The 26,883-nt window shown below is 43.6% G+C and overlaps 1 protein-coding gene across 2 annotated transcripts in view; it reads right to left on the bottom strand.

Moving 5' to 3' along the window:
* KIF20A (kinesin family member 20A) overlaps positions 1–25,197 on the bottom strand; it is a 220,051-nt gene extending 194,854 nt beyond the window's left edge. For both annotated transcript variants that reach the window (XM_085618375.1, XM_085618378.1), the window contains exon 1: positions 24,963–25,197. The gene's annotated coding sequence lies outside the window, so the exon portion shown is untranslated. The remainder of the gene's footprint in view (positions 1–24,962) is intronic.
* Positions 25,198–26,883: the final 1,686 nt, after the last annotated feature.

Here is a 26,883-nt window from a genome sequence, read left to right as displayed (position 1 = left end):
AGTCTTTGGTCATGCTTGCTCGCTCTTTCCTTCCTATGTAAACGTTTATCTGTGAAAAGGCCCTCTCAACATTGGCACTTGAGACGGGCAACGCCAAAACACCGGTTGAAACAAGTCTCCCCTTCGTTGTGGGGCTGGTCTGGCACGATCCACTTGGTAGGTTTGTGGCCCTTACGGGGACTTGGGAAGGACAGACAATTAATATTGTCTCATGTTATATACCGCCGATGATGCGATCCGAGGCGTTGACAGCACTGGGGACTTTGTTGGTTGATCTCCCACGGGGATTGGTAATACTGGGTGGTGACATGAACTCTACTTGGGATGGATAGGGAATCTACATCAAATAGGGACCATGGGGTGGGACCGCTCAGCGCGTTCGTGGATGCGATGGGTCTTACAGACCTTTGGCGACTGCACAATCCAAACACTCGACAATACACTTTCTATTCAGCCGCACACAGTAGTTACTCCAGACTTGATTATATACTGACGCATAGAGGCGATAAGGCCTGGTTCTTCAAAGCTACTATTGGTCCACGAGGTATTTCGGATCACTCACCTGTGGAAGTAACAGTGAGGGGACAGATCCAAGAGCATGTCCTGCCACCCAGGCTGAATTCGTGGTTCTTCAAAAACAAAGAAAACACTCCAAAAGTTTGGGAACGGGCACAACTCTACTTTCTGGAAAATGAGGGGACAGTTGAGGAGGCGTGTACCTTATGGGAGGCCTTTAATCCAGTCATGAGTGGCCATGTACAGGCCTGCATAGGTGGTGACAATAAGGAAAATAGATTGCAATGGGATAACCTAGAGATAATAATACTGGAAATGGAGGCAACTTACCTGGAGGGTGGGAGAACTGATCAGGAATTAGCGCACAGTTTAGAACTTAAGAAACAAGAATTACAAGACCTGGCACATAACGCTGCAAGGTCGACGGCACTCGCAACACAAAGGTGAATCTACGACCTAGGTGATAAAGCTAACAAGATGATTGCCTGGTTGGAGAGAAGGGATAGGGAAAGGAGCTGGGTGGCGGAGATACGTGCCAAAAGAGGGCAGGCTTACACTACTGGGGAGGAAATGACACGGGTCTTTGCAGATTACTACGAGGAATTGTATGGGGCCACTCCAGCTTGGTCAGCCGCAGATTGCGGCGCATTATTAGAGGAAATGAGACTACCAGTATTGGCGGAGGAAGACAGGGAAAGTATTCATGAGGAAATAACAATTGAAGAAATTGTAGAAGCTATACAGGACCTGCAGGCAGGCAAGGCCCCGGGACCAAATGGTCTACCTGTGGAACTCTTTAAATGCACAGCGAGTGTGGTGGCCCCATATCTTCTGCACATGTTTAATGAAGCGAGAGAGCGAGGATGTCTGCCGGTCGACCAGCGGACGGCCACCATTGTGGTAATTCCCAAAGAGGGCAAACCAGTGGACCAGTGTACGTCGTACCGGCCGATATCCCTGCTAAACGTGGAGGGTAAGATACTGGCCAAGGTCCTGGTGAATCATCTCTTAGTTCCCATCATGACCCTGATACACCCAGACCAAGCGGGCTTCATGCCCTGCAGAAGTACCAGGCTCAATCTTAGACGACTCTACGGGGTGATGCATTTGATGAAGACTAACCCGGGGGTGGAAGCCGCACTCCTTTCCCTCGACGCCCGCATGGCGTTTCATAGTATAGAGTGACACTACCTATTTGAGGTCTTGAAGGGGTTTGGATTTGGTCCGCAATTCCAGTCATGGGTTAAGTTGTTATACACAGACCCCCTGGCCCGAGTCCGAGTAAACAGCGCAGTCTCTCGCGCCTTTGCCCTACATAAAGGCACGCAGCAGGGATGCCCTCTCTCGCCGATTTTGTTTGCATTGGCGTTGGAGCCACTGGCGGCATGGGTGAGGGGAGACCCGAATATCACTGGTATTTATGGGGGGGAGCAGTGGGAGGAAAGGATATCGCTGTACGCAGACGATGTCCTGCTATATGCGACGAGACCAAGGTTTACAATTAACCGGATATTACAGATTTTTAAACTCTTTGAGGGGTACTCCGGATACCAGATTAACTGGGATGAGTCACTCCTTTACATGCTATTGAGTGGTCCACCTCCCATACTTGGGGCCGGCAATAATTGCAGGTCAAGGACAGCTTTAAATACCTGGGTATACAAATAGGCAAAAGAGACGCAGAATTCCTCACAGGGAACCTACGACCACAACTGGAGCGCTTAAGGAGTGATGTCGCCCATTGGAGAAAACTACCGCTATCTCTTATGGGGAGAACTGTGCTCTACAAGATGATGCAGTTGCCACGCATACTATACGTTCTGCAAAACACCCCCTGCTCCATACCCGATAAATTCTTTAAAGAAGTAGACAGTGAATTAAGAAGATTGCTGTGGGACGGTGGGGTGCAAGGATCGCTCTATCCAAACTACAAAAAGGAGTTTACTAGGGTGGCCTGGCGGTCCTGGACCTGCAAAAGTATTCTTGGGCCTCACACCTAATGGTCATCAATGATTGGGTATACACAGATAGGAATGACCCGGCATACAGAGTTGATCACTGGGTGATGGGGACCGGAGGTTATCTGGGTGCATTATATAGTCGAAGGCAGACACTACTCATGCCCAGATAGCAGTTCACACATGGACAAAGGCTGATCGTTTTTTGGGCTGGGCCAATCGACTAACAGAGCAGACTCCCTTATGGGACAGCGATATGCTCCAAGAAGTAGGCTGCTTACAGGGTTTCGGCAAATGGAAGCTAATAGATATAATGCACCTGGGAGATGTGTGGCGGAGACAGAACATGCTTACATTCCCAGAATTACAAAAGGAGTACCAATTACCAGAGCACTACAAGTATTTACAGTTGAGACACGCACCAGGCAGGCACCTCAAGGAGGGGGAACAGATACCCGAATATAGCCCGCTTGAAGACAGATTATTATTAGATCCAATACTAGAGAAAGTACTGTCATGCACCTACAAGAAGATTCTTAATAATGCCCCAGACCTCCTCGTAAAGTTAAGTGAATCCTGGGAATCTGACGTGGGCCTACTGGAAGATGAGGACTGGGTGGAGGCGATACAGAGCCCCAGAGAGGTGGCGATCAGGGCAATATTCAGGCTGGTACAATTACGAATCCTACACAGGTCTTACTCCACGAGTGCGCTCATGTTCAAACTGGGACGCATACCCACGGAGAACTGTCTGAGGGGATGTAATCAGAGGGGTACCATCTTTCATATTATGTGGGATTGTCCGCACATACAGCAGTACTGGAGGACGGTGACGTGGGTAATGTCAGAGGTAGTGGGGTAGGAGGTCCCTCTTGAAGCCCGATGGCATGTCCTATGTATAACAGGGGAACAAACCTGGCCTCAATGCCCAAAAAGTTGGCTGTTAGTGGCCGCAATGGTGGCCAAAAGAAACATTACCGGGGCCTGGGGAGCCGCCCAACCGCCAACAGTGGCACGGTGGAAGAAGTATATGGATTGGTGCTGTGCAACCGAAAAGACAGTGTACGAAAGCAAGGGCTGCCCCAAAAAGTGGGAAAAGGTATGGCAACAATGGGAAATGTACAGAGGCAACTGAGAGATATATGAGGACCAAGTGCGGACAGGGAGGGGTGGAGGAAAGGTGGGTGGGTCTGGGGGCCTGATCGTACTGCTGCATATATCATAACCATTTATAAGTTACTGCTGGTCTAATAGGAGATGAAGATGTATGGATAAATGTAGGCTATTGTGATGCTGTGTATTGATACTAACGATTGTTTAATAAAAAGAAGTTTAAAAAAATGAATAGTAGTCATAGTTGGGCGGGCTACTGTGATGCAAATGATGAGACATAGTTATAGGACATGAGGTGCCGCATGGCTTAACTGTAAATGTTCCGGGCGGTGGGGTACACTGTTTAGAGTTATATATGTGTTTTTATTTAATTACTCATGGTTTAACTCTGTATGCAACGACAGCATGGACTCGCAACTAGTGCCTGTAAAAACTGATGATGCTGTAAATAAGGAATGCCACAAATTTATTGATTGTTTACGCAACGCTTTAATTTGTATGGTGACATAACTATGTCTAACTGTACTGTATACAAGGATTATAGCAACAATAATAATAAAAACAAAGTTAAACAAAAGAAATGGAAGGGTTATATGAAATAAGCAGCACGCACATTGGAATGGGCTGTGTAATTGGAAAGTGTCCAATAATATTTATATTGAAGTAAAAGACTTTTAATATATTGTTGGCGTTTAAGTCCATTGTATTAATTAAAATGTATTTTAGTTGCTAGTGCATGGACCATTTGTTTTGAGATGTGAAAAGCAGTGTGTGAAAAATAAGCAGTGGAAGCACACCAGTAATAAGGACATGTTTTAGGCTGAGAAACAGAAGAAGAGAAAGGCCACATACCTGTTGGTTTATGTTGATGGTTTTGTTGTCATTATACTCAAAATAAATACTTAAAAAAACAAGTCTTTGAATATTTTTATTTACATTACTATCAAATTATATTTATTAAATTATTTTGAACTGTCTAAAAGCTACACGTTTTCAAATATTGCATATTCTAAAAATAGTTTACCTTCCATTGTTTATATTTACATTTTTCAAAATTCCTTTATAATTTTTGTAGTAAATCCATTACAAAAACTCACACCACAGGTAATCAAAAGATGTGGAATTAATGCATCCTCGAAGTCTTCAGCATGTAGGTCAAGATAAACCAGTCCCTTAGTAGTTCATTAGTGATTTCTATTGTCTGAAAGTTTTCAGTATTGGTAACTTGTGTCACCAAAGTACTTTTTTCTTCAATAGTATTTTCAATTCCATATATGTGGATTATGATTAGGACTCCCGGTTTTATGGTATTTATTTTCTTGCCATTTCCGTCTGTATTTATCCATATTTATTTTTTGGGCATTTTTTCTGTATTTTTCCATATTTATTTTTGCCACAAGCAAAAGACGATGCTACAGCTAGTATTTTTCCACACTTACTTAAATTGACAATGCACACATGCGCTCGGTTGTTATTGGTCAACATTATACATTCATCTGAAGACTTTGCCATTTGAAGAATGTCCCAAATATGCTTAAAAGTGCTATGACAAGCCATTTGTCTCAGAGCCTGGCAGTTTCTGTCATCCGCAGAGTGCCACATTTTCTTCCCCACTGAATTTCATACTGCCCCACTGCGAGAAACTCACACTGCCTTCAGCTACAGCCCAATTGTGCCCCGCTATAAACACCTGGAAGCAATTCAATTCAAATTATGCACTAGACTTCAGTAATATGCTGCCTGAAAAAAAAGTAACAACATACTGGAAAAAAGCAAACACTCATAGGGAAAACAACTTAACGCTTTTACACTCATTATTCAGAAATCAATGAGTGTTTTTGCTAGAAAAAAGCAAACAAGATGAAAAGAAAAGTAGCACTTCACTGGCAAACTCTGCATTTGCAATGCAATAGGTCTCGCATTTACAAGGGTTTCAGCTATTGACAATGCAAATACCAATGCCTTTAATTTTTGTTTTGGTTTTTAAAACATAAATAAAAGGCATTGTTATTTACATTGCCAATAGCTTACACTTGCATAAAAGCGACACCTATTGCATTGCAAATGCTTGTTATTTTATCTCTCGTTATTTCTAGTTTGCTAAAACGCATTCTCCTTGGGGTTGCGATGGTACAACTAATCAGGGGCAGTTACATCTGACGTGCTCCCCCTCTCTCTCTCTCACTACAATTAACTTTCGCGGCCGCGGCGCTTGTGTTTCAGTGCTTGTGTTCACAAGACACTGGTGCAAGCTTAAAATGTATAGCGAGAAGCAACTCAAAATCTCTGCCTGTTTCTTGTGTGAAAATGTTTACTCCTTCGTGTGAAAATTTTACATGACAGTGGGAACCCCATTTTCCACAGTTCGTGTAATTCTATGTAACCCTCTTAATCTTGTGATGCTCGGCTTGCATGTCAGAGTGCTCAGACATTTCTTATGGTTTGAGGATGCGTTTTAATTGCAGTTGCGGGCTAGAGCTGCTGCAGCAACCTAGCCTACAGCCATGTCGAGATTTTAGTGCTGCAAATTATAGGATCATGTCTCTGAGACAACAATCCGTTTGTAAGTCACATAATGCCTTGGCTGCCGTATATAGAAGACCAGCTCTTGAACGTGAGGGACGGGGTTGATATCTTGAAGCATATTTCTGTCATTTTAATGAACATGCATCTAAGTGAGCTAACTGTGATCTGTTTGTTGGCTGCTGGGAGCACACAGACACATAAAAGTGTTTAAGTTGGTAAACGTCAGTGAACTGCCAGCTGCAGTAATTGCTCAAACCTTGACATAAAATAAAGATTTGAAGACTGTAAAGGGGTGAAAAACAGGTGTGTTATTTCATCGGCGCTGAGCATCTGATGTGTGCTGCAGGCTTCGCAGTCAGTGGAAGGAGGAAGGCAAGGAACGGAACTCCCTGTAGGAATACATGAATTCTAACCAAGGAGACATGAAACCGAATTCACTAACCTTTTCACGGCGTAGGCATTACATATGCATGGGGAATAATCATAAAGTATGCACTTGTGCAGAGAGTTACATTCACAAAGGTGCAATTTATGGATGTGTATTTGTGTGCATGCTGTACGACAAGTACAGTAGTTGTCCGACATTACTACATATTTATTTTTTTTATTTTTTTTAACACTAATAATGTTCTATTGCTGATACATGCCAGTAATTGTACTGTCTCATAAAATATTGGTATTGGGCATCATCTGAAATTAAGCAAGGTGCTCTCATATTCCTTATGTTGTTATCCGATTCTGAGGAGAAATATGCGACGGTTTCCTCCTGTTCACAGCAGGTTGAACATGTCAGTAAATGGTCTAGCGGTGGTCGGGCAATCAGCAGAGTGAAAAGGCAGGGGCTCTAAGGAGGGGCGAAAGAACAACAAAGCCTCATTAAAAAGAAAATGGTCTTTTAAAGACCTGTGAAGCACTCAGGTGCGGCTGTGTGTGCGCCGGGAAGCTGTCTCCGCCTGGGCTGACACCTCTTAACCGTCTAAGGAGGGGGAGACACCAGATGGTTGGGGGGGTGATTCTATTGATGTAAATTTAGACCTCACTCGAGGGGCGGGGCGGAGCGGAGCTGGGGCATCAATAATAGAATGTTGTGTTACTGGAGGCTGGTCTGCAGGAGCAGGTACTAGGAATTTCCCGTTTTTATATATAAATACAGATAAAGGAAAACTTGTTTTCCGTCTGTATTTATATGTAAAAATCCGTTTAAACGGAAAACCGGGAGCCCTAATTATGATAGTCGCTAGTGTTCCTTATGTTATCAGTTACCAACAATTGAGTAATTAGTTATTGTTACAGTTATTAAATCTTTTATTTTTTTGTAATCTTACTCTAATTTGACTGTGTTTTGTAGAATTTACATTTTTTGTCTCTTTTGGATTCATGTACTGTTACATGACTTTTTTCTTTACTGTATTCTCAAATGTTTACTGGAAACTGGCTTGCTTCTCTCTCTAGCGTTATTTTAACACAGTCAATTGAGTCTTTTATTATGCTCGATTTTAAGGTGTTTGTTGTCCTGTTATAGCGACAGTTTATGTGGCTTCTTCCTGTAAACATCAAATATTGAAATTTTATTTTGTGTGTAGATTACATTGTATTGTTAGTTGTATGGTAGAATGAAAACGAGAAAGTGAAAGAAGGAAATAGCAAGTTTTTATGTGATACAGACAAGGAATTTTATTGTGAAACAGAGGACGAATGTGAAAATAGGAATTCATTAAGTAATTTGTTTTTTTATGCATATTAAGGGATTTGTGGTAAATACTGACGTATGTAATTGGTTTGTGGTAGTGTATAGAATGGAATATGTGTTTCCATTTTCCTAGTGGCCATGAGAAATGGCATATCCTGCCAACAGTGTTTCTTTTCAAAAGTAAATTCAAAGATGTTAATGAAAGATAGGTGAATAAAGAGCATAGTATGAAGGTGTGTGTACGTTGTTGTATAATTGTTTGTAGGTCGTTTTAGGGATTGAGAAATGTATGCCTAATGCAAAATTTGTGTAAATAAAATGTATTGTCAATTATATGAGTAAGTGCTGTGCAGAGTGTGAAGATGTTGGTGATGGTTGTATTAAGAGTATCATTTATTGTAATGTGTTTGACTATAATTTCTTACCTCAATGAAAGTTCCAGAAACGGTCCTAAGAATTTTCACATTTGCTTCATTTCTAGTTTTAATTGACAACGTTTGTAGAGCAGGTGGTTGTAGTAAATATTCTGCTTGTTGCATAATTAATTTTGGCAATGTAATTGGTGGTATTTGTGTCACATTTGGTTTTTTCGTAATTATAATGGTATTGTTCTTTACAAGAAAATTAAAAATTATGAAGCATGGTGTGGGAGCACACTCGTTTACAGACTCTAAATCACCCATTGAAACGCCCGCTCATGTAGCGCACAAACGATAATGTGTGGAAATAGGGTTTTATTGATTATTTGTCATCTGTTTCCGTCACACTTAAGATTTTGAAAGAAGTGCGGTATTGGTGCTATCCTGTCTATTTGTATTTTAACATATTATAGGAATTAAAATGTTGTTGTATGTTAGAAGGGAACAACACCCTACAGCCTTTCCTTTCTCAGCAAGACTGTCACTAGGTCTCTTAACAGAACCACTAGGCTTTTCTCAGTACGTGAAAGAAAAGTAGACACCAGTCTCCACATTGAAAGATAAAAGAGCAATGTTCCCAAAAACATAGTGTGACATTTGACCTCTGTCTAGGCTGGGCATCATTTTTGGCCAGCCCCTGTGCTGTAACGAACGCCACCACCACGCGCTCTGGTGAGTGGAATCTCGGGACTGCTGGGCGATTTGCTGAAGTCAGAACCCCAATAAAGAACGGGTTGTGTTTGTCGGTGCCACTGTGGAGTCTACACAGGAGAGGTAAGAGCTAAGCCTAAACGGGTGACATACATGTGAGAAATATTTAAGACCTGAGGAGCGAGTAAATGCGAGGGGCCTATCCGTACAAACACATCATATGTACTTTATGGATGCGTGACTGTAAAATTGTAACGCAAGCTTCAGTCACTGATATACAGCACTATGAAGGCCACATTTCTTAAGTGCACCTGTTACAAAACGAGTACAAATAAGAAATGTTATTATATAGTTGGCGATTTGTATAATTGTTTACTGTACACTGATCTGCAAGACAATCATGGCCAGGTGGACGCTGATCACAAAATGAGATAAATTAATTAATGGATATTATGTTAGTATAAGGCAGTATTTACTCTTGAATCCATTTGATCAGTAAATGATGGACTCCACCTAAGTAAATTGTAAATCATGCACTTTAATTTTTCCCGTGGTGAAGTTTGAGAATTTTACCAACTTCCTTACTTTTCTCTGGTTGGGCGAAACAATGAGAACGAAAGAGAGAGAGGAGTTCAAAGAAGTGAAAATCACATATGTGAAGCTTTTATACAAATCAATTAAAACCTTTTACAGTTTCTAAATAGGCACCAATATTTTAGAACGGGTGCTGCAGCCACGGGGCCCTTGATTCGCTGTCACAGTTCCGCAGTGAACGACGGTCATTAAATTATTCACTATGATTCTATTGTATCAGGGACGTGAAAGGCACTGTATCACAAGCAGCCTTGTTAACGTGTCAGGATGTGCAGTTAAACCAACCAGGCATGGAGTGAGTTCGGACAGGAGTGCTGCAGAGATGACAGTCTGTATCAAATGCTTGATATGGTTGCAGATGTGTCTTTTATGTTATGAGTGACAATCAACTCACTGCAGCAGTCACAGTTCACACTACACTACCACAGGGTACAACACTTCATCTAAACATTTGTTGTACTGTCAGGTAAACTCCAGTTTGTGGCCCAAAGAGATACTCTAGTCGCATGCTGTGTTTTTGGGAATGTGTTCGTGACCTGCCCCGCTCCGCCCCAGTGCTCCCCCCAACTTTCCTGCAAACGTTACTGTCATTTTAATACATTTTACGTCACCCCAGGAATCCCCAAGGGTTGTGAAATGCCCAGATCTCAGCACCTTGATAGATGTTAAACTACCTGGGATTTTCCCATCCTCAAATGTCTTAATTTTCTTTTTTTTTTGCTGGGATCAACATTTAAGAAATGTACGAATAAAGGCGCGGAAAAGAAACAGACATTAAAAGGTTAATTAAGACAAGAAGGGTAGAGACATCGCATAACTTTATGACTGCATACAGAGTTTGGCACAAGCACCATTCACTGCATGTGCCCACAAAGTCACGGGGAGTGGATTTTTCTTGAGCATGTTTGCCTTTCCAGATGACACATGTGCTTGGAAAGAGCGTTAAGTATGGGAAAGTTGCTATACCAGCTTTCTCGATGCGGAGCACCTGGGCCACTGTGGCGTCCCTCCCACCTTCAAGGGGTAGCCGGGCGGTGGACTTCTTGTGAATAAATATGTGTGAGATGCCTCGATCCTAATTTCTGTAAGAACGGTTGTGGGTTCAAAAGCATATATAAAGACAGATGCAGAAATAAATGTTCTATTCTGAAACATTATGTGCATTTTATGTGGCGTTCACTAGGTCCTTGACTTCTGCACCAATTTTGTAATCTGGGAAACATTTACCGTTCTGGGGAAATTGTGAAGTCTGTTGACACTGTAATTAGTTTTGGATTTTACCATGTAGGGTGATTTACATTTACATTAGCTAATGGCTGGGTAGGTTAGAAGAGAGTAGTTCTCGCAGTTTTGACTGTTTAGTCACTGACCTCTGTTACTTCAGCAATACTGGAAGTTATACAGTTCTTTTACAAGGAGTGCAGGCCTTTGGAAGGCATGTGGATAAGAGAGCATGAAACTGCATGCGCTGTGGGAAAAAATAGGTACATTGTATTTTTCTTACTCTTGAAAGTAATGGGGGTTAATTTGGGGAAAAAATTGGCAAAGCAGGTTTGTTTTGGGGGAAAATTATTCCTCCTAAAATGGAATGCCTTGAAGCTGTGGACTTTCATGCAGCTACACCATATGGGGGGGGAGCCTAACCTAGTTAGTCAGTATGCAAGTGACATTGTGGTGTGTGCCATCACAGTCAGTGATGTCACAATGCATGACATCACACATGGCAACACAGTAAGTGACGTCACAAGAAGTAACATCAGATATTATGATCTCACACATTTGTTTTTATTAGGTACATCATGAGTGCATTTAAGCACATTATGAGATTTAACAAATTGGATTTTGCTTTGGGGTTGTGCTAAAAAAGAGGCGCAATCTCGATGCAAAATCTGCGTCTCAACTAATTTTACAAATTTTTTAAAACCCTGCCACAAAGAAAATGGCAGCAAGGAGAAGCATGTTAGTAGATCTTTTATGATTAATTGGTTAAAGAGTCTGCGTTTTCTAATATTTTTATAGGGTTAAGACATCTGCAGCAGAGGTGCCCAGTAACTATCAGGGAATAATAATTGGTGAGATAACCCTGGAGGTTTAAATATTCTTGAAGAGATTTCTGTTTGTGTAGTCCCAGATCTGACTCAAAGTAGTATAGAAGGTTAACGTGCCTGCAAAGCACATCATGTAATATGAAGATGGCAGAATTGTGTTTTTTCTTTTTAAATGTAGCTAGGTAAGAGGGTTACTGCTTTGAACACAGATCCTTTTGTTACTTGCAGTTCTTAAATAGTAAGCCTTTTAATATAGCACAGTGAGCTAAGAAGGATATGTGACTGCTACACCTTTTAACCCTCACTGACTCATGCAACACATCTTGTACACTGATTTACACACTTGCGTGATTTATTGTCAATCTGTATGTTATTTAAATCTCTCTGACACCCTGCATTGGGATTCGAGGTTAGTGTCGGGCATGCAGCACCTCCGCTCCGACCTTTGCTTTCACCTGCCCCCCCCTACCTGCCATGGGCAGCAATCTGGAGGATAGCCCCGGGCGCCAGAAGCTCTAGCTACGCCACTGTTGATGTGACCATATATTTTGAACGATAGTGTGTAAATGTGTGCCATATGTGTTTAATTGTGTTACTGAAATGTTTACTGTCATATTTGTTCTTTATTTTTTAATTTCTTCATTTGTTTTTGGAAGCATGAGAAGGTTTTATCCATTGAAGTTTTGAATGTATATGTTTGCAATGGATTTTGCTCTGCTTAAGGCAACATAATGCAAGTGATCTATTTTGCTACTGTTAAATTGTATGTAAAGTGATTCAATAGTCTCACTTTGTATTCAGTATATTGTTCTTTGATACTTGTCTTAGTGAGCATTGTTTGCATATAATAGTAATGCATTATTTTGTGTATTGGTGTTGTTACATATATGTGAGTGATATAAGTGTTTATTTTGTTCCCTTGTAAATTTGCCAATAGAGTGATTATCGAATGCAATCCAAACAGTGGGTGTGTGGTTAATAGTTTCTACAAATTGTAATACACCTGAAGCTATATTATAAGTGAGATAATGGCGTCGTTTTAAAGCAATGTGTAAGGTGTGTGAAAGTCCCACAGTTTTACTTGGATCGTTTGGTGATTTTTCTAATATGGTTTGTTCTACTTCTTCTCTAAGATTTGAACTGACTATATCATTAGGTTTTGTGGTGAAAAATGGATTTTGTTGAGTATGTTGTATTAAAACTCTATGGTTGTCATTGACCTCCTTGTTAGTTGACATGGTATATGGTACAGGCTTGAGGATGTTGGTCATGTGGTTTTATTTCTCGTTGTTTATTGTTTAAAATTTCTGTTAGTGTATGTTTTCCTTTTCTTAATCTGTTTAGTAACTCTGTGAATAGGAAGCCATTTAATTGTCTCATGATTTTTTTAAGTTCATGTAGTTTAAATTGTGTTGCCCATAAGTTGGTAGTAAGTGGTCTGTTTTTAATTGATGAAAATCTCCAATTGCTAAAATGGAGATGCCCCCAAATGGCTAATTTGAAGCATTGGTTTCTTGTTATCTGTTATGTATAAAATCCAACATATTTTCCTCAACCATTGAAATTTCATCAGTTTTCAGTACTTTGAGATACATTAGTTTAATTGAGTGACATTTTGAAAATATTTTTTAAAACTGTTTACCTATTGTGCCGCGCTTCTACATTTTAGTTGTTCTGGTCCTTCGCCTTTTTGCAGAGTCACTGCCAGGACCATTACCTGAGGGAAGGGAATGTTAGGCGTCCTCTGCCAATAGAATCCTGGGTTGTTAGTCGTGTTCAATGCCTCACCTTTGGGATGAGATTAGCCCCCATTTTGGGTCAGAGCCCCAGTTGTTGTATGTCCAGCCCAGTATTTCATTATTAATGTGCACCGGGATGCAGATGTGCCAAAGGCGCGCCAAAGGCAAGCCCATCTGCGCCTGGCCAGGACCAGGGCTCAGGACCCCCATTCGGTCTGACAGAGAAAGAATTAGGTACACAGTCTCAGAACGACACCTGTTATATTGTAATGGAGGGAAATGGTGCGACCACACCATAATCCCAGGTACTTGTAACCTACTGTATGAGATATGAAAATTGGACTTCTGCAACACAAACTTAATTAATGTAGGACATAGGATATCAAAAGAAGGCTCTAACAGCCGTATGAAAAAAGTAAGGAAGGAAATAAAAAATATAGGATAGAAAGAAGGACAGAAGGAACGAAGGAAGTAAAAAAAGTGAAAGAAGGAAGAAAAGAACAAGGAAAGAAAGAAAGAGAAAGAAAAGGAGGAAGGAAGGAAGGAAGGAAGGAAGAAAAAAGGAAGGAAGCATAGAAGGGAGGAAGGAAAGAAGGGAGGACGGAATGAAGTAAAGCTGGAAAGAAAAAAGAGAATGGAAAAAATAAAAAAGAAAGGAATGGGAAAGTAAAGAAGCAGATAGAAAGAGAAAGGAAGGTAGGAAACAGAAAAGAAAGAAGGAAGGAGACAAAGATGTAAGGAAAGAGAATCGAAAGAAAGACGTAAGGAAAGTGAAGGATGGAAAGGCCAATGGAAGTAAAATGGAAGGAAGTAAGGATGGGAAGTAGGAGAAAAAAAAGATTGAAGTAAGAAAATAAAAAGAAACACAAGGAAAAGGAAATGATAGAAGAAAGGAGAACAAAACAATGTAGGACAGAAAGATGGAAAGAAAGCGAAAAGAAAGAAAGGTGGAAGGAAAGTTGAAGGAAAGAAAACAGAAAGGAAACTGGGAAAGAATGAGAAAGAATTTTTGGACACCCGTAACCTAACAGAATTGATTGTATTAAGTTATCTTGTGTGCCTTAATAAGAATCATGTAAAATGTATTGATGTGATTGTACAGAATAAACATGGCAGAGATATACCAATAAAAGGATTGGAAAGGAGGAGGAGCAACCACACACTCAACGTGCGAAGTGTAAGAAGAATCAATTTGCGGAATGTGCCAATGTAATATATATATTTATTGTACAGTTAATTACAACCTGGAAAATATTTCAGCGATTTCTTATATCAATCGCCTTGGAAGTTCAAAGTCAAAGTCAAAGCATTTAGCAGATCTAGCAAAGGACATGTGGTATTTCTGTTAGGAACACAGATGTTTTTGTCAGCAGGCCACATTCCAGGCTAGCAGAATCACAGGGCAGATTAGAATTCATGTCATCTCAGAGATTTCAGTGATTGACAATCAAACCCAGTGATTTTCACGAAGGTACAAGCTCTCTGGGGCCCAATAGAAGTGGTTCTATTTGCAAGCAGACTCACATGTCATGTGGCAAGGTATTTTAGTTGGAGGCCAGGCGCAGGGGCCATAGCAGTGGATGCCTTTATACAGAATTGGTTGGCAGAAAGGGCTTATGCTTTCCCGCTGTTTGCAATGATCAAGAGAGTGTTATGGAAGCTTCGGAAGGAGTGATGCAAGTTAGTTCTAGTGACCCCCTTTTGGACTTCGCAAGTTTGGTTCACACGGGTAATGGAGCTTCCAGTAGAGGAATCTTGTTTTATACCAGTACATCAGGGTTTACTGATGGGCCCATATGGAGAGGAGCATACGTTGGTAGTAAAAGGAAAGTTGAACCTTCTTGTTTGGAAGATATCAGAGGCTCTAGAAGATTCTCTGGCTTTTCAGGAAAGGCTAAGGATTTCTTGGATGAGTCAAGGGCACCAGCTACTAAGAAGAGATATAAAGGGGTTTGGTGTAAATGGAGTAGTTGGTACATGAAAAGGGGTCTGGATCCCATAGAGGCTCTTGTGACAGATTTGGCAAATTATTTAACCAAACTATTTCAGGCACGTTATCTTACAGGACCAATAATTGCATTAGGTCGGGCGTATCAGCTGGCCATGCCCTGGTAGGTGATATCGCGGTTGGATGCGACCCTCTAATATGCAGAATGATGAAGGGAATCAGACTTAAGAGACCACATAGGGCTTGTTACATTTTCTTATGGGACGTAAATTTTGGTCTGGTAATAGCTACCTTTCTCTGAAACAGATAAAAGTAATACTTCTCTGCTTAGTATATTTCAGAAGTGTTTCAGATGTTTAAGTTCTAGAGACTTGCAACAGAGTTTATTCATAATATGGTGTACTTTTTGATATTTGGAAGAGAACTAAAAATATGTCTGGTCACATTTTCTATCCTTCATTCCAGGATTGTTCAAAACTGAGGGTGGTAAGTTGCAGGAAGGTATCTGAGCAAAGAATGCTAGAATTTAGACATTATGGTGATACTCAACTACTAATATCTCATGTGGAACAACATAAAGCAGTATATACACCACAATAGAAAGGGTTAGAGCAATAATGAGAGAGGCAGGCATAGATCTATCAAAATTTGGTCCACATTCAGCCAGAGGTGCAATGGACAGTAAAGTATTCTGGGCTGGTGGCACTCTGTACGAGATCATGAAAGCACAAGAGTGTTGGAATTCCAGCACCTTCACAAATTTCTACTTGAGACCAGTGAGCATGTAAGCAACACAGTTATGGAAACCTTTAAACATGCATAATGATAGCTTTCGGTCTTGTAATGAAATGACGATTCTCCAATTAACATGCAGAGAGAATCTTGATTACATTAAAGACAACGGAGTCTATCATTATCCAATCCACTGCACCCTGTATTTTTTGTACAGGTAACGAGTAAGAAAGTAAAACAATTTTTTAGGTCTCGCCTGAGTCTCGTCTCGCCTGAGCCAGCGCATGCGCTGAACTGCGAGACATTTAGTAAACCTGCATGCTGCCTTGCTGTCTCCTCACAGCCTTCCCTCACCCTCCACCTCTCTCAACGGCCTGCCCACCCTCTTGCTCTCTCCAAGGCCTACCCTGTCTCCACAGCCTGCTCACTCTCTCTCCTCGGCCTGCCCACCCTCTCTCCTCGGCCTGCCCACCCTCTCTCCTCGGGCTGCCCACCCTCTCTCCTCGGCCTGCTCACCCTCTCTCCACGGCCTGCTCACCCTCTCTTCACGGCCTACTCACCCTCTCTCCACGGCCTGCTCACCCTCTCTCCACGGCATGCCCACGCTCTCTCCTCGACCTGTCCACTTCGCTTCTTGGCCTGTCCACTTCTCTTCTTGGCCTGTCCATCCTCCTGCTCTTTGCTCGACCTGCCCACCCTCCTGCTCTCTCCACGTCCTGCCCACTCTCCTGCTCTCTCCACGTCCTGCCCACCCTCCTGCTCTCTCCACGTCCTGCCCCCCCCTCCTGCTCTCTACTCGGCTTTCCCACCCTCCTGCTCTCTCCTCGGCCTGCCCACCCTCTCTCCTTGGCCTGCCGACCCTCTCTCCTCGGCCTGCCCACCCTCTCTCCTCGGCCTGCTCACCTCTCTTCTTGGCCTGCCCACCCTCCACCTCTCTCCTCGGCCTGCCCAACCTCTCTCCTCGGCCTGCCCACCTCTCTTGTTGGCCTGCCCACCCTCTACCTCTCTCTATGACCTGCCTACTACCCTCCTGCTCTTTCCACGGCCTGCCCACCTCTCTTCTTGGCCTGCCCACCCCCCCTGCTCTTTCCTCGGCCTTCCCATCCCCCCTGCTCTTTCCTCGGCCTGCCCATCCTCCTGCTCTCTCCTCGACCTGCCAACCTCTCTCCACGGCCTGCCCACCCCCTCTCCTCGGCCTGCCCACCTCTCTCCATGGCCTGCCCACCCACTCTCCTCGGCCTGCCCACCTTTCTTCTTGGCCTGCCAACGCTACTGCTCTATCCTCGGCCTGACCATCCTCCTGCTCAGCTTGCCCATCCTTCTCCTCGGCCTGCCCTCCACCCTCCCGCTCTCTCCTCAGCCTGCCCTCCACGCTCTCTCTCCCTTCCCTCGGCCTGCCCTCCTCTGGGAGCTCCCACACAAGACCCCTTTAAGTTGAGGCCCCCATGCCAGGCCTGTGCACTCTGTCTTCAGGTGGCGTCTGTGTACCTGGGCACAAGCGGCCCTGTGTGTGAAACAGGGCCGCTGGCACACAAGGGGTCTTTGTGGAGCCTGGCAGGACCGTGGGCAACATGGGCTGGCTGGCTGTCGGACCCCTCCCTGAGTGCCAGACCCCTTACACCAGGTCCAGAGGACAGACACATGGACGCACTGAGCATGCGCAAGGACAAGCGCACCCGATTTCAAGAAGTCTATCAGACAAAAGCCCAAGGACGCAGGCCAGCAAGCTAGCAGGCATGACACAGGCCAATTAGCTAGCAGGCATCAGTGCACACAGGCCCACAAGCACGCAGGCATCAGTGCACGCAGGCCAGCAAGCACGCAGGCAGGAGTTCACACAGGCCAGCAAGCACGCAGGCATAAGTGCACACAGGCCAGCAAGCACACAGGTATCAGTGCACACAGGCCAGCAAGCATGCAGGCATCAGTGCACACAGGCCAGCAAGCACACAGGCATCCAGTGCACACAGGCCAGCAAGCACGCAGGCACTTCGGGACTAAAGGTCAGCGCGAAGGATGTTTGTGTGAGGGTATAGTCTCTGCCACATTTGAAACTGGACACATTAGTATTGTAGTGTGTAGCATTTATATAGTTTTTCGTATATCGTTTTGGGGCCTATTTTCGCAGGTGCGGACCTGCACCATTGAGGTGTGCAGGGTTGGTGCAGAGTGTTGTATTTGTTGTCATCCTTGGTGTCTTAACTGAATGACCGCAGAGACGCTTTTATCTTGTCTTGTAGTGCGGTGGATAAAAATGTGATGGAGGTGGTAGCACGAGAGCCTCACATAATTTTGTTGTAATTAGTTGAGGTTAATAATTTACTTAGCAGGTTCCATGCTATGCTTCAAGCTTTCTCTTCCGAAATAGCAAAAGACACACAAATGATGGACGGAATGCAGAACAAATCAAAACATTACCACCCACAAAACAATTCTTCATTTCCCCTCAACAAATATACTCACATTCCTTTAGCCTTCCATAATTTTACTATCAACAAGTTACCGCTCTTACCTCTTTTGCACCCCCCACTCTTCCATATCCCTACGCTGCCATTCATCCATACAATCTTCCTTCACACACACAATACTCTTTAAATAACTTTCTCGCATATTACTTTTTATCACTCCAAACTAACAAGCATTTTTGCTGCATACTCCCACAGTCCGCCGCAGCTCAAACTCACACGTTGCACAAAACTCCACATTGTATTAAAAGTAGCCTGCCACTCGCCAGCTGCCATAACATCACTCAGGGCCACCACAGCATCACTCACCTTCACCACAGCATCACTCAGGAAGAACACAGCATCACTCAGTACGACCACAACATCACTATATGCTACCACAGCATCACTCTGCAGCGCCACAGCATCAATCAGCATCGCAACAGCATCACTCAGGGCCAGCACAGCGTCACTCAACGCCCCCACAGCATAACCCAGGGCCAGCACAGCATCACTCAATGACACCACAGCATCACTCATTGCTTCTTACACTTTTTAATTATTTCTCACCATGCTGCACTGCAGCCACACTTCTCTACTGCACAGCTTAGAAACACTGGAAAAATCAATAGCTCTACCTAAACACTTATAAGGCCCCCAAATGCATAGACGATAGGTCTCGCCTTTGGGACATTATAAGTGTTTAGTTATCCAGCACAATATCCTTGATTAAACAACATCAAGTGTTGCATGGCTAAACACTTATAAGGTCCCAAAAGCGAGACCTATTGGCTATGCCAATGCTTGAGAAAATATTTTGTTTCATTTTTTTTTTAAATATTGGTCTTTACATCCACCCTCATGGGAAGAATACTAATAATTTGTCTTGTTTTCCTGTAGGAAACAGTTTGTGGTTTGAACAGACCAGGAGAGAATGTTAGAATTATTTTCTGTTGATTACATTGTTCCAGATATTTCAATTTATTTCAAGTTCTCTTTGTGTTGCAGCCTAAAGGAGGAAGATAGTTGTGTGCAGTTCCGGATTACCAAATAGGCAATGTAGGCACCGGCCTATGGGACCCACTCCTTTTAGTGGTCCTATGACAACGGATCAAAATAATATTGATTTGTTCTTGAAAGAAAATTACAATCAAACTTACTTAAATATTGTTTCCAAAAGATAGAATAAAATGAATCAACTTAAAGAAACGAAAACCTTACATTAAAGACTCAATGGAGAAAATACTGTATTACTGCAATGTACCCATTAACAACTTAAAGTACATAAACCAGAGACATCAGATTCACATAATAGTTTGTCTCTTAAAAGCTTATCTTTTGGCAGCTGTCAGTTTGTAAAACAAGCATTTTCAATGCAATAGGTCTCGCATTTGCGAGAGTTTGAGCTATTGGCATTGTAAATGGCAATGCCCTTTATGTATGTGTTCTGAAAACCTGCAAGCGGTGCGTAAACACCGCTTGCAGGTTTTGAAAACATAAATAAAAGGCATTGCCATTTACAATACTTAACATGCTCATCCACGATTTTATTGCATGCAGTAAATATTGCATTAGAGAGAAGAGGAAATATATCGTAGTGCATACCGGGTATAGTTAAAACTATTAAACGGAAAGTAGGAGTATATAGGACTGGGACAAACTGACCCACCATGAATCATAGAATCAAAAATGTGAACTTTCCTGGGCTATGCCGACGATGGGAGAAGTTAACAGGGAAGCCACAGAGAGTAGGAGCACAAAGTTTACCGAATCCAGAGCAGATGGTGTCACCTTTGGACTCTATCTCTGTTCCGCTTGATCTAATTGAGACTCCAACCAACACCGCAGTATAACAGACAGACAAACATTAGCCATAATAAACGTTCAGTTATGTTCAGCGCAGCTCCATGTTATTTTCTGCTTTTCTCTTGATGGCAGTTTTTAGGGCTCGTCCCTCGTGATGCACTGTGCAACAGTGCTCGCGCAGGCGAGCGGTTTTGTAGGGGGTTTAGAAACGGACCCTGGAATCGCACACGCTCGTGCGTGTGCTTTTCCTTTTGGGTTCCGCTATTAGGCTTTGCGCGCGTGTTCTTTTTTTAACAGACCACGCAATAGGCCAAAGGTGGGCGCTTTGCTCCGCCCATGGCCTATTGGTGTCTGTTACGCGCACCAAAGCCCATATGTCTTTAATTATCGTGCCCAGACACGGGCGCGATTATTGAAGACATATGGCTCGCAGTGGCGCGCGCGCATCACTCGTGGCCGTATTTTTTTTGTTGGTTTTTTTTCCGTAGCTCTGTCACTTGTTTCAAGTTTGCAATGGAAAGTTTTGGGGAAAAACACTCTCTCCCTAGGCGGGCGCTGTTTTCTGGGTTCCCACGTGGAAAGGTACGAGAGCCCGAACTATTTCGCCTGGGCCCGCGAAGAACACGATGTTCCTTCTTTCTCTTGATCTGGAAAGGCGGCACCCCCTTGAGCAAAAGAAAAAAGAACGGTCTAGTCACTCGAACCGCAAACACAAGGCGTTCGGCACAACCTGACACTCATTTATTTGCAGTCCTAATGAAGTGGTCAAAGGTGCGGCGGGGGGGGGGGGTATGACTAAGCATGTTACAATGCCCGTTAGCTTCCGTCTTGCATTCAATTAGTCCTTTTGGGACAGAATGTACCGTGCGAGCCTGCTCAGTAGCGTAACAGGGGGGCGGTGGGGAGTGGGGGACGGCGGCGGGATGCTAGCCAAGGTGGTCCCCTCAGCACATTATCCTTGCCTCTGTGGTTCTGGTTGACTAGGGGTGGAGGGGGGGCTCAAGTTTTGTTAAGTCACTGTTTCTGAGAGGCCATTCTGAGGAATACCGTAGTGAGTATCTCGGTTGCGACCATGTATGCTGCACAGTAGGCGCAGACGTGAGCTTTCACTCGGTACAAAACATTTTGTAAAATGCTTATCGTGCTTCAAAAAGTGTGGACAGTAAAAACATTGGATGCAACGTGTATTTCACAGCCAAGCCCTCGCGACGATAACTGCCAGGGAGGCGTCATCATGATTAGTGACCTGGGGTGGGAATCACATAACCTGAGCACCGGCAAAGCTAATTTAAGGCTTTCTTTCTACACCACTTATGGGCTGGGGGCTGTCTAACGTATCTGAAGAGCAGGAGCAAAGTTTAAAAGAATGAACTTTTTAGTTGCAAAAGTAACAGCATTTGTTAACATTTCCCAAGTCAGTAGAGAACACAATACCATAACACAAAGCAAAATAAGTACACAGGAAATATTAATGGCAAAGAGAACAAAAAAATACGGTTAACATGTATGACAGGTTTTGCACGCGCAAATCCGGGCTCTTACGCCTGGTTCCCCCAGCCTACTCCCCCTCCTTGTGCACGACCTGGCTTACCCTGTGTGGCCTCGTCACTGTGGGTGGTTGTCGAAGCGGGGACCCGTGCGCGAAGCCGAGGGTACTCACTACCTTGCTGTAACAAGCATTTGCAATGCAATAGTTCTCGCAGTCACGCGAGTTTGAGCTATTGACATTGCAAATAAAAATGCCTTTTATTTTTGTTTTCGGTTTAAAAACATAAATAAAAGGCATTGTCATTTACAATGCCAATAGCTTACACTTGCGTAACTGCGAGACCTATTGCATTGCAAATGCTTTTTTTTTTTTAAAACACCGTAAATGTACAATCAATATAACTGAAAGGCTATGCTGACTTTGTGAGACTTGCGTGTTGCAGATCGCTGCATATCTCTTCAGTAAACCTTGTACAAACCGAGCCATCCTCGCCGTGAGGACTCATCTCTGACTGTTATTTGACGCTTTGTTTTTTATCTTTGCAACCGTGAAGTTGGGAGATGCTGAACGAAGTAGCTAATATTTACCCTGCGTGCTTTGGAGGTAAAATGGCGTATTGTTGTGACTGCCTCCATCATCAAGGCATGGAGTATTGGGGGCTCCGTTCTTACCCCTGTTTGTCAGAACTGCCTCAAGGAAAGTTTCTTTCCACGCAGGAAACTTTCCTTGAGGCAGCTCTGACAAACAGGGGTTTCCCCTCCCCTCCTCCCATGGGGCCAGTAGCTTTGGTTTTTAGGGCTTGAATCTAGGAGCCATCCAATTGTGGAGTGTGACACTGATCACGCCCACACAGTGGTACACTCTTGCCACTTTTGGTAAGAACAGAGCCCCCAATTACATATTTAGGTCCTGATGAATGCCCTGGACCCTCCTGGGCCAAGACGGCAGAAACATGTCGACCTCTAAACACAACGGTTAGGGGACACTAATTCCCCCACATACCGTCACCTGCTTTTAAAACATCATATAGTTACCTCTCACATTAAAAAAAACACAATGAGGATAACTATAATGATTTTTAATCTCACTCACTTATACACGGGCCCCCACTTAGTTTAGAAGTGCATCCCTGTCATCAGGTGTATGCCCGCCCTCTATCAAACCAAGGTTTTAGAGGGCGAGGACTGGTCAATGATGAAGCATGACACCAGGTGGTGTGTGAGACCAGTCCGTTACTTTTTGTGAGATGTCCTCACTCACAATATAACTCAAACCTTATAGTGGTTATCACTTTAGGAGCAGCTCTTTTGTGGTTAAACATTCATAGTTGGAGGCTGCTAGCTCCTAAGACCCCGCGCCTCTTGTTCCCTCCTCCACACAGTGTGGAGCTCATGTGTTTTTGGTTGTGTGATTAAACATCACATAATTACACTGTATTCAATACAACATAAATACACTCCACATACCACTCAGTACTACATAATTGCACGTCACATAATTACTCTCTACTTAATGCAAGATAAATACACTTCACACAATACCACACTGTGCCACATAATAACACAACACATAATTACACTGTACTCAATGCAACATAAATACACACCTTTCACTCAAGTTCATGCTATATAAAAAAAAACAAAAAAAACAATTGCAATGCAATAGGTCTCACATTACGGAATCTTTGAGCTGCTATTGGTGTTGCATTATTATTAGCAATGCCAACAGCTCAAACTTTAATAATGCGAGACCTATTGCATTGAAAATGCTTGTTCATATTTGCCACAGCATAAGCTTTGGTTAGTGTGGTAATTGGGGAACCCTAGACATACACGCATTGGTACAAGCACATAAAATATCAATTGCTAAGCAATGGCGAACATGAAAAGCTATAGACTTTTTATGCTTTGGTGAAGTGCCTCCTATGAGGTCCCCCAAACCTCTGATTGCTCACAGCCATCGCCTATCACTGGAGTATGAAGTAATACTTTAAAAAAACAAGTCTTCATGACTCGCACACCATTCGAAAGTTTGGCTATGAGGAACGAGACGTTCCGGCTCAGTGCAGTGAAAGAAGAAACATCTCTAGGAAAAAAACATATTACTGTTTTCACAGCATTTCAGATACTTTGATGAACCAGTACTGATTTGCAGCTCATGCATTCTCCAAGGTGTCTGCAAAACACACCCCGCACAACTCTGAAGAACAGCAGTCGCAAAAGGAGGCCCCGGACAACATTCACTAAAAAGGAAAACAAGCTCAGCAGACCTGGATAGGAGATGCCAGAATTTTGCTTACTCAGACTGAATGCCTCATGGAGATGCCACTTCAGGAAACAAAATAGCCAGCAGTGACAACAACAATCATAAAACACAAGCCGAAGCAAATGAAAACCAGTGGTGCTAAAGTATGTGCATGCAAATGTGAGCATTTGAACTTAATTTGGTAAAGTTTAAAAGTTTCTTCCTTGCAGTCATGTGAGCACTGGACCACCCCCACTCTGACGAATCATGTTGTGTAATGGAAGGGTATATGTGCAAAGCAGCGGGCATTGCCTCCATGTTCTTGTTTCAAAACCAAAGAGTGGTGCAGGGGCTGGCTGGCCAATAAGCAGCAATAGAATTCATCTGGCTGAATACCCACATTTAGTCACTGTTATTGATGGTTTCTTGTCACTATGCCGTACTGTACTGTTCAAACTTCTGCGCTTCGAGGACACTATGTGAAATGTTTTTGCTTGACAAATGAGGTTTACACTACGAGGCTTTACAGCCCACAGCGGAAATTCAGAACAAAACTCGCCTGCATAAATGAAAGCAGCCTGTTTAACTCTTGACGAAGGATTGCTTTCAAGAGAGCAACAAACCATCCAAGTCGGAGTGACTGTTGTGAAACCCCACCCTACGGAGCCTCACGCGGATTGGTTTTCACTCACTGTCTGGTGAATAATAAATAGTCGCGCAGCCTGCAAGTCCAAATGATACTGAAACTTTAACTCAATTAAAATTGTAATTTAGACTGATAAAAATCAACCTGTTATTTCACTGCTTGTTCTGTGGCCAAGCTGCAGCTCGCCTGTACCAAGGACGCCGGGGCCATGGTGTAGGTCTTCCGTCTGGGACGGGGCTAGCTGCTGAATGTGTGCTATGCAAAATAATGGCTCCCCGACCCGATATACAGAAGGGAAAACATGGCATGTGCGCGCCCTCTTTTACCTACTTATGCTGCATTTTAAATACATGTAAAGCAACAGCCATGGGGGCATATTAGTTACAGGTAAGTACCGACCTGGGAGGGGATGGTGGGGGCAGGTTGTAGAGACAGGCGAAAGTGCTGTGCTGGGACGCAGAGGAGCGGCGACAGCGCGATGGGAACCGAGGGCAGTAACTAGACAGCACTCACATTTCAGTTACTGCCTATTCATATATAAGGACTGCGTGTGCGCCACTGCTCACTCCCATGCAATACTCCAAGGGAGTTAACTTTTGAAACAAGCTTTGATCAATGCAAGAAAATATGCTACAGACAATAGAACTGGAGGAAATGTAGGTGGCCCGCACAGGAACCAATAAACAGCCAACAAAGAGAGGGGGCGGGATGTAAACACTTTGCAAGCCATACCTAAAAAAAAAGCCCAATCCCATTAAAAGGAAGCCCAAACCAAGCAAATATCCTACCAGAAAAAGCCCAACTGACGGTAGAGATCGAAAAGTACAGAAAAGCATAATAAACAAAATACAAGAATCGGAGCAGGAGCCATGGTGGGGAAGGCAGCAGGGGAAAAGGTAGCAGTAACACAACTGTAGCATTAAGAGGAGGTGGGAGGCGACAAAGTGGTTGAATGATATGTGCCTGGAAGACACAGCTACCATGCAGCAGCAATGGACTCATTCCCAAATTTGTCACTTGTTCCATCCCATTGCCAAACTCCCACGGCCAACACAGTTACACTTAGGATTGACCCATAAATGCTATAAAAGAAGTTTATATCTCACCCGCAAGACACCTCCATATGCCCCAATTCTACCACTGATGAGGACACCACGGAGTAGGCTGGGTACCCTCAGAGGCGGCCCTAACGGCCTGGCATGCGGCAGGGTTTGATACATTGGGCAACCTATATAGGGATGTCGCATTACTAACATTCGAGATGCTAGTCGAAGACACTGAACTGCCAGCGGGCCAATTCCTGTTACACACTTCCCTCCTGAAAGCTCTGTCAACTGCCTGTGGAGATCTGGCAATTGAGCCATCGACGCATCTGTTAGTACAATATTTACACCTGATGGGTGCGGGGTCACATGTGGTGCATTGGCTGGTGGAGGCACTTCTCACACACAGATTGAGACCGATGCAACGGCTTAAAGTCAGATGGGAGGCAGATAGAGGCCGACCTTGAACAGACAAGGAATGGGATGCCATATTAGCGGGCGCTAGAAACATACCCAGAAACTCGAGGTTCAAGCTTATTCAAATATACATTACACAGAGGGCATATCTCTCACCGGACATGATCAATAGATACTTCCACATTGCCTCTTCTGCATGTCCACGCTGTCAGCATGTTGATGCAGACCTGCTCCATATGCTGTGGACTTGGGTATCCCTTCAGCATTATTGGCAAGAAGTAGTCACAGTCCTAGCTTCATGCACGATTATGGAGATGCCGTTGTCGTGGGAAGTCTGCCTTCTAGGGCTGCACGCCAGATCAAAAAAGAATAAAGTCACCTCGAAGTTTCGAGATCTGGGTCTCATTACTGCAAATCATCTCATAACTAAAAAATTGAAAAATGCAGTCCCACCTGAGATACTTTAGTTGGAAGCGTTCATTCATAATATGGGCTCAGGCGGAAAGTAGGGCACTACATAGTGAGGTGATAGCTGGGCTTCGTAAGTTCCCCATTGCACAGAGCTGGGACATGTAGCTTGTTGCCTTACAGACCGACAACCTGATAGCAATAGATACCATCCCGTTAGTCAATCAGTGATATACCCTCCAGCCCTCCGTCTCTCAGCAAAATGGAATTGACAAGCCTCAGAGTCTACAGAATAGATAAATGTTGTTCCCCCTGGTCTGTCATGGATAGCTATCCATACCTCCTACACCCTCAGGCACAGGGGTCCTCTTTGCTGGCAAACTGTCCTGCCCTGTTATGTGCAATATATCAACTATCCACCAGGTATGTGGCTACGTGGAAATGAACCGATA

The sequence above is a fragment of the Triturus cristatus genome, chromosome 7, assembly GCF_964204655.1.
Source record: "Triturus cristatus chromosome 7, aTriCri1.1, whole genome shotgun sequence".
In the NCBI taxonomy this organism is placed as follows: Eukaryota; Metazoa; Chordata; class Amphibia; order Caudata; family Salamandridae; genus Triturus; species Triturus cristatus.
Note: the sequence above shows the minus strand (reverse complement) of the source record. Positions and strands in the feature narration are given on the sequence as shown.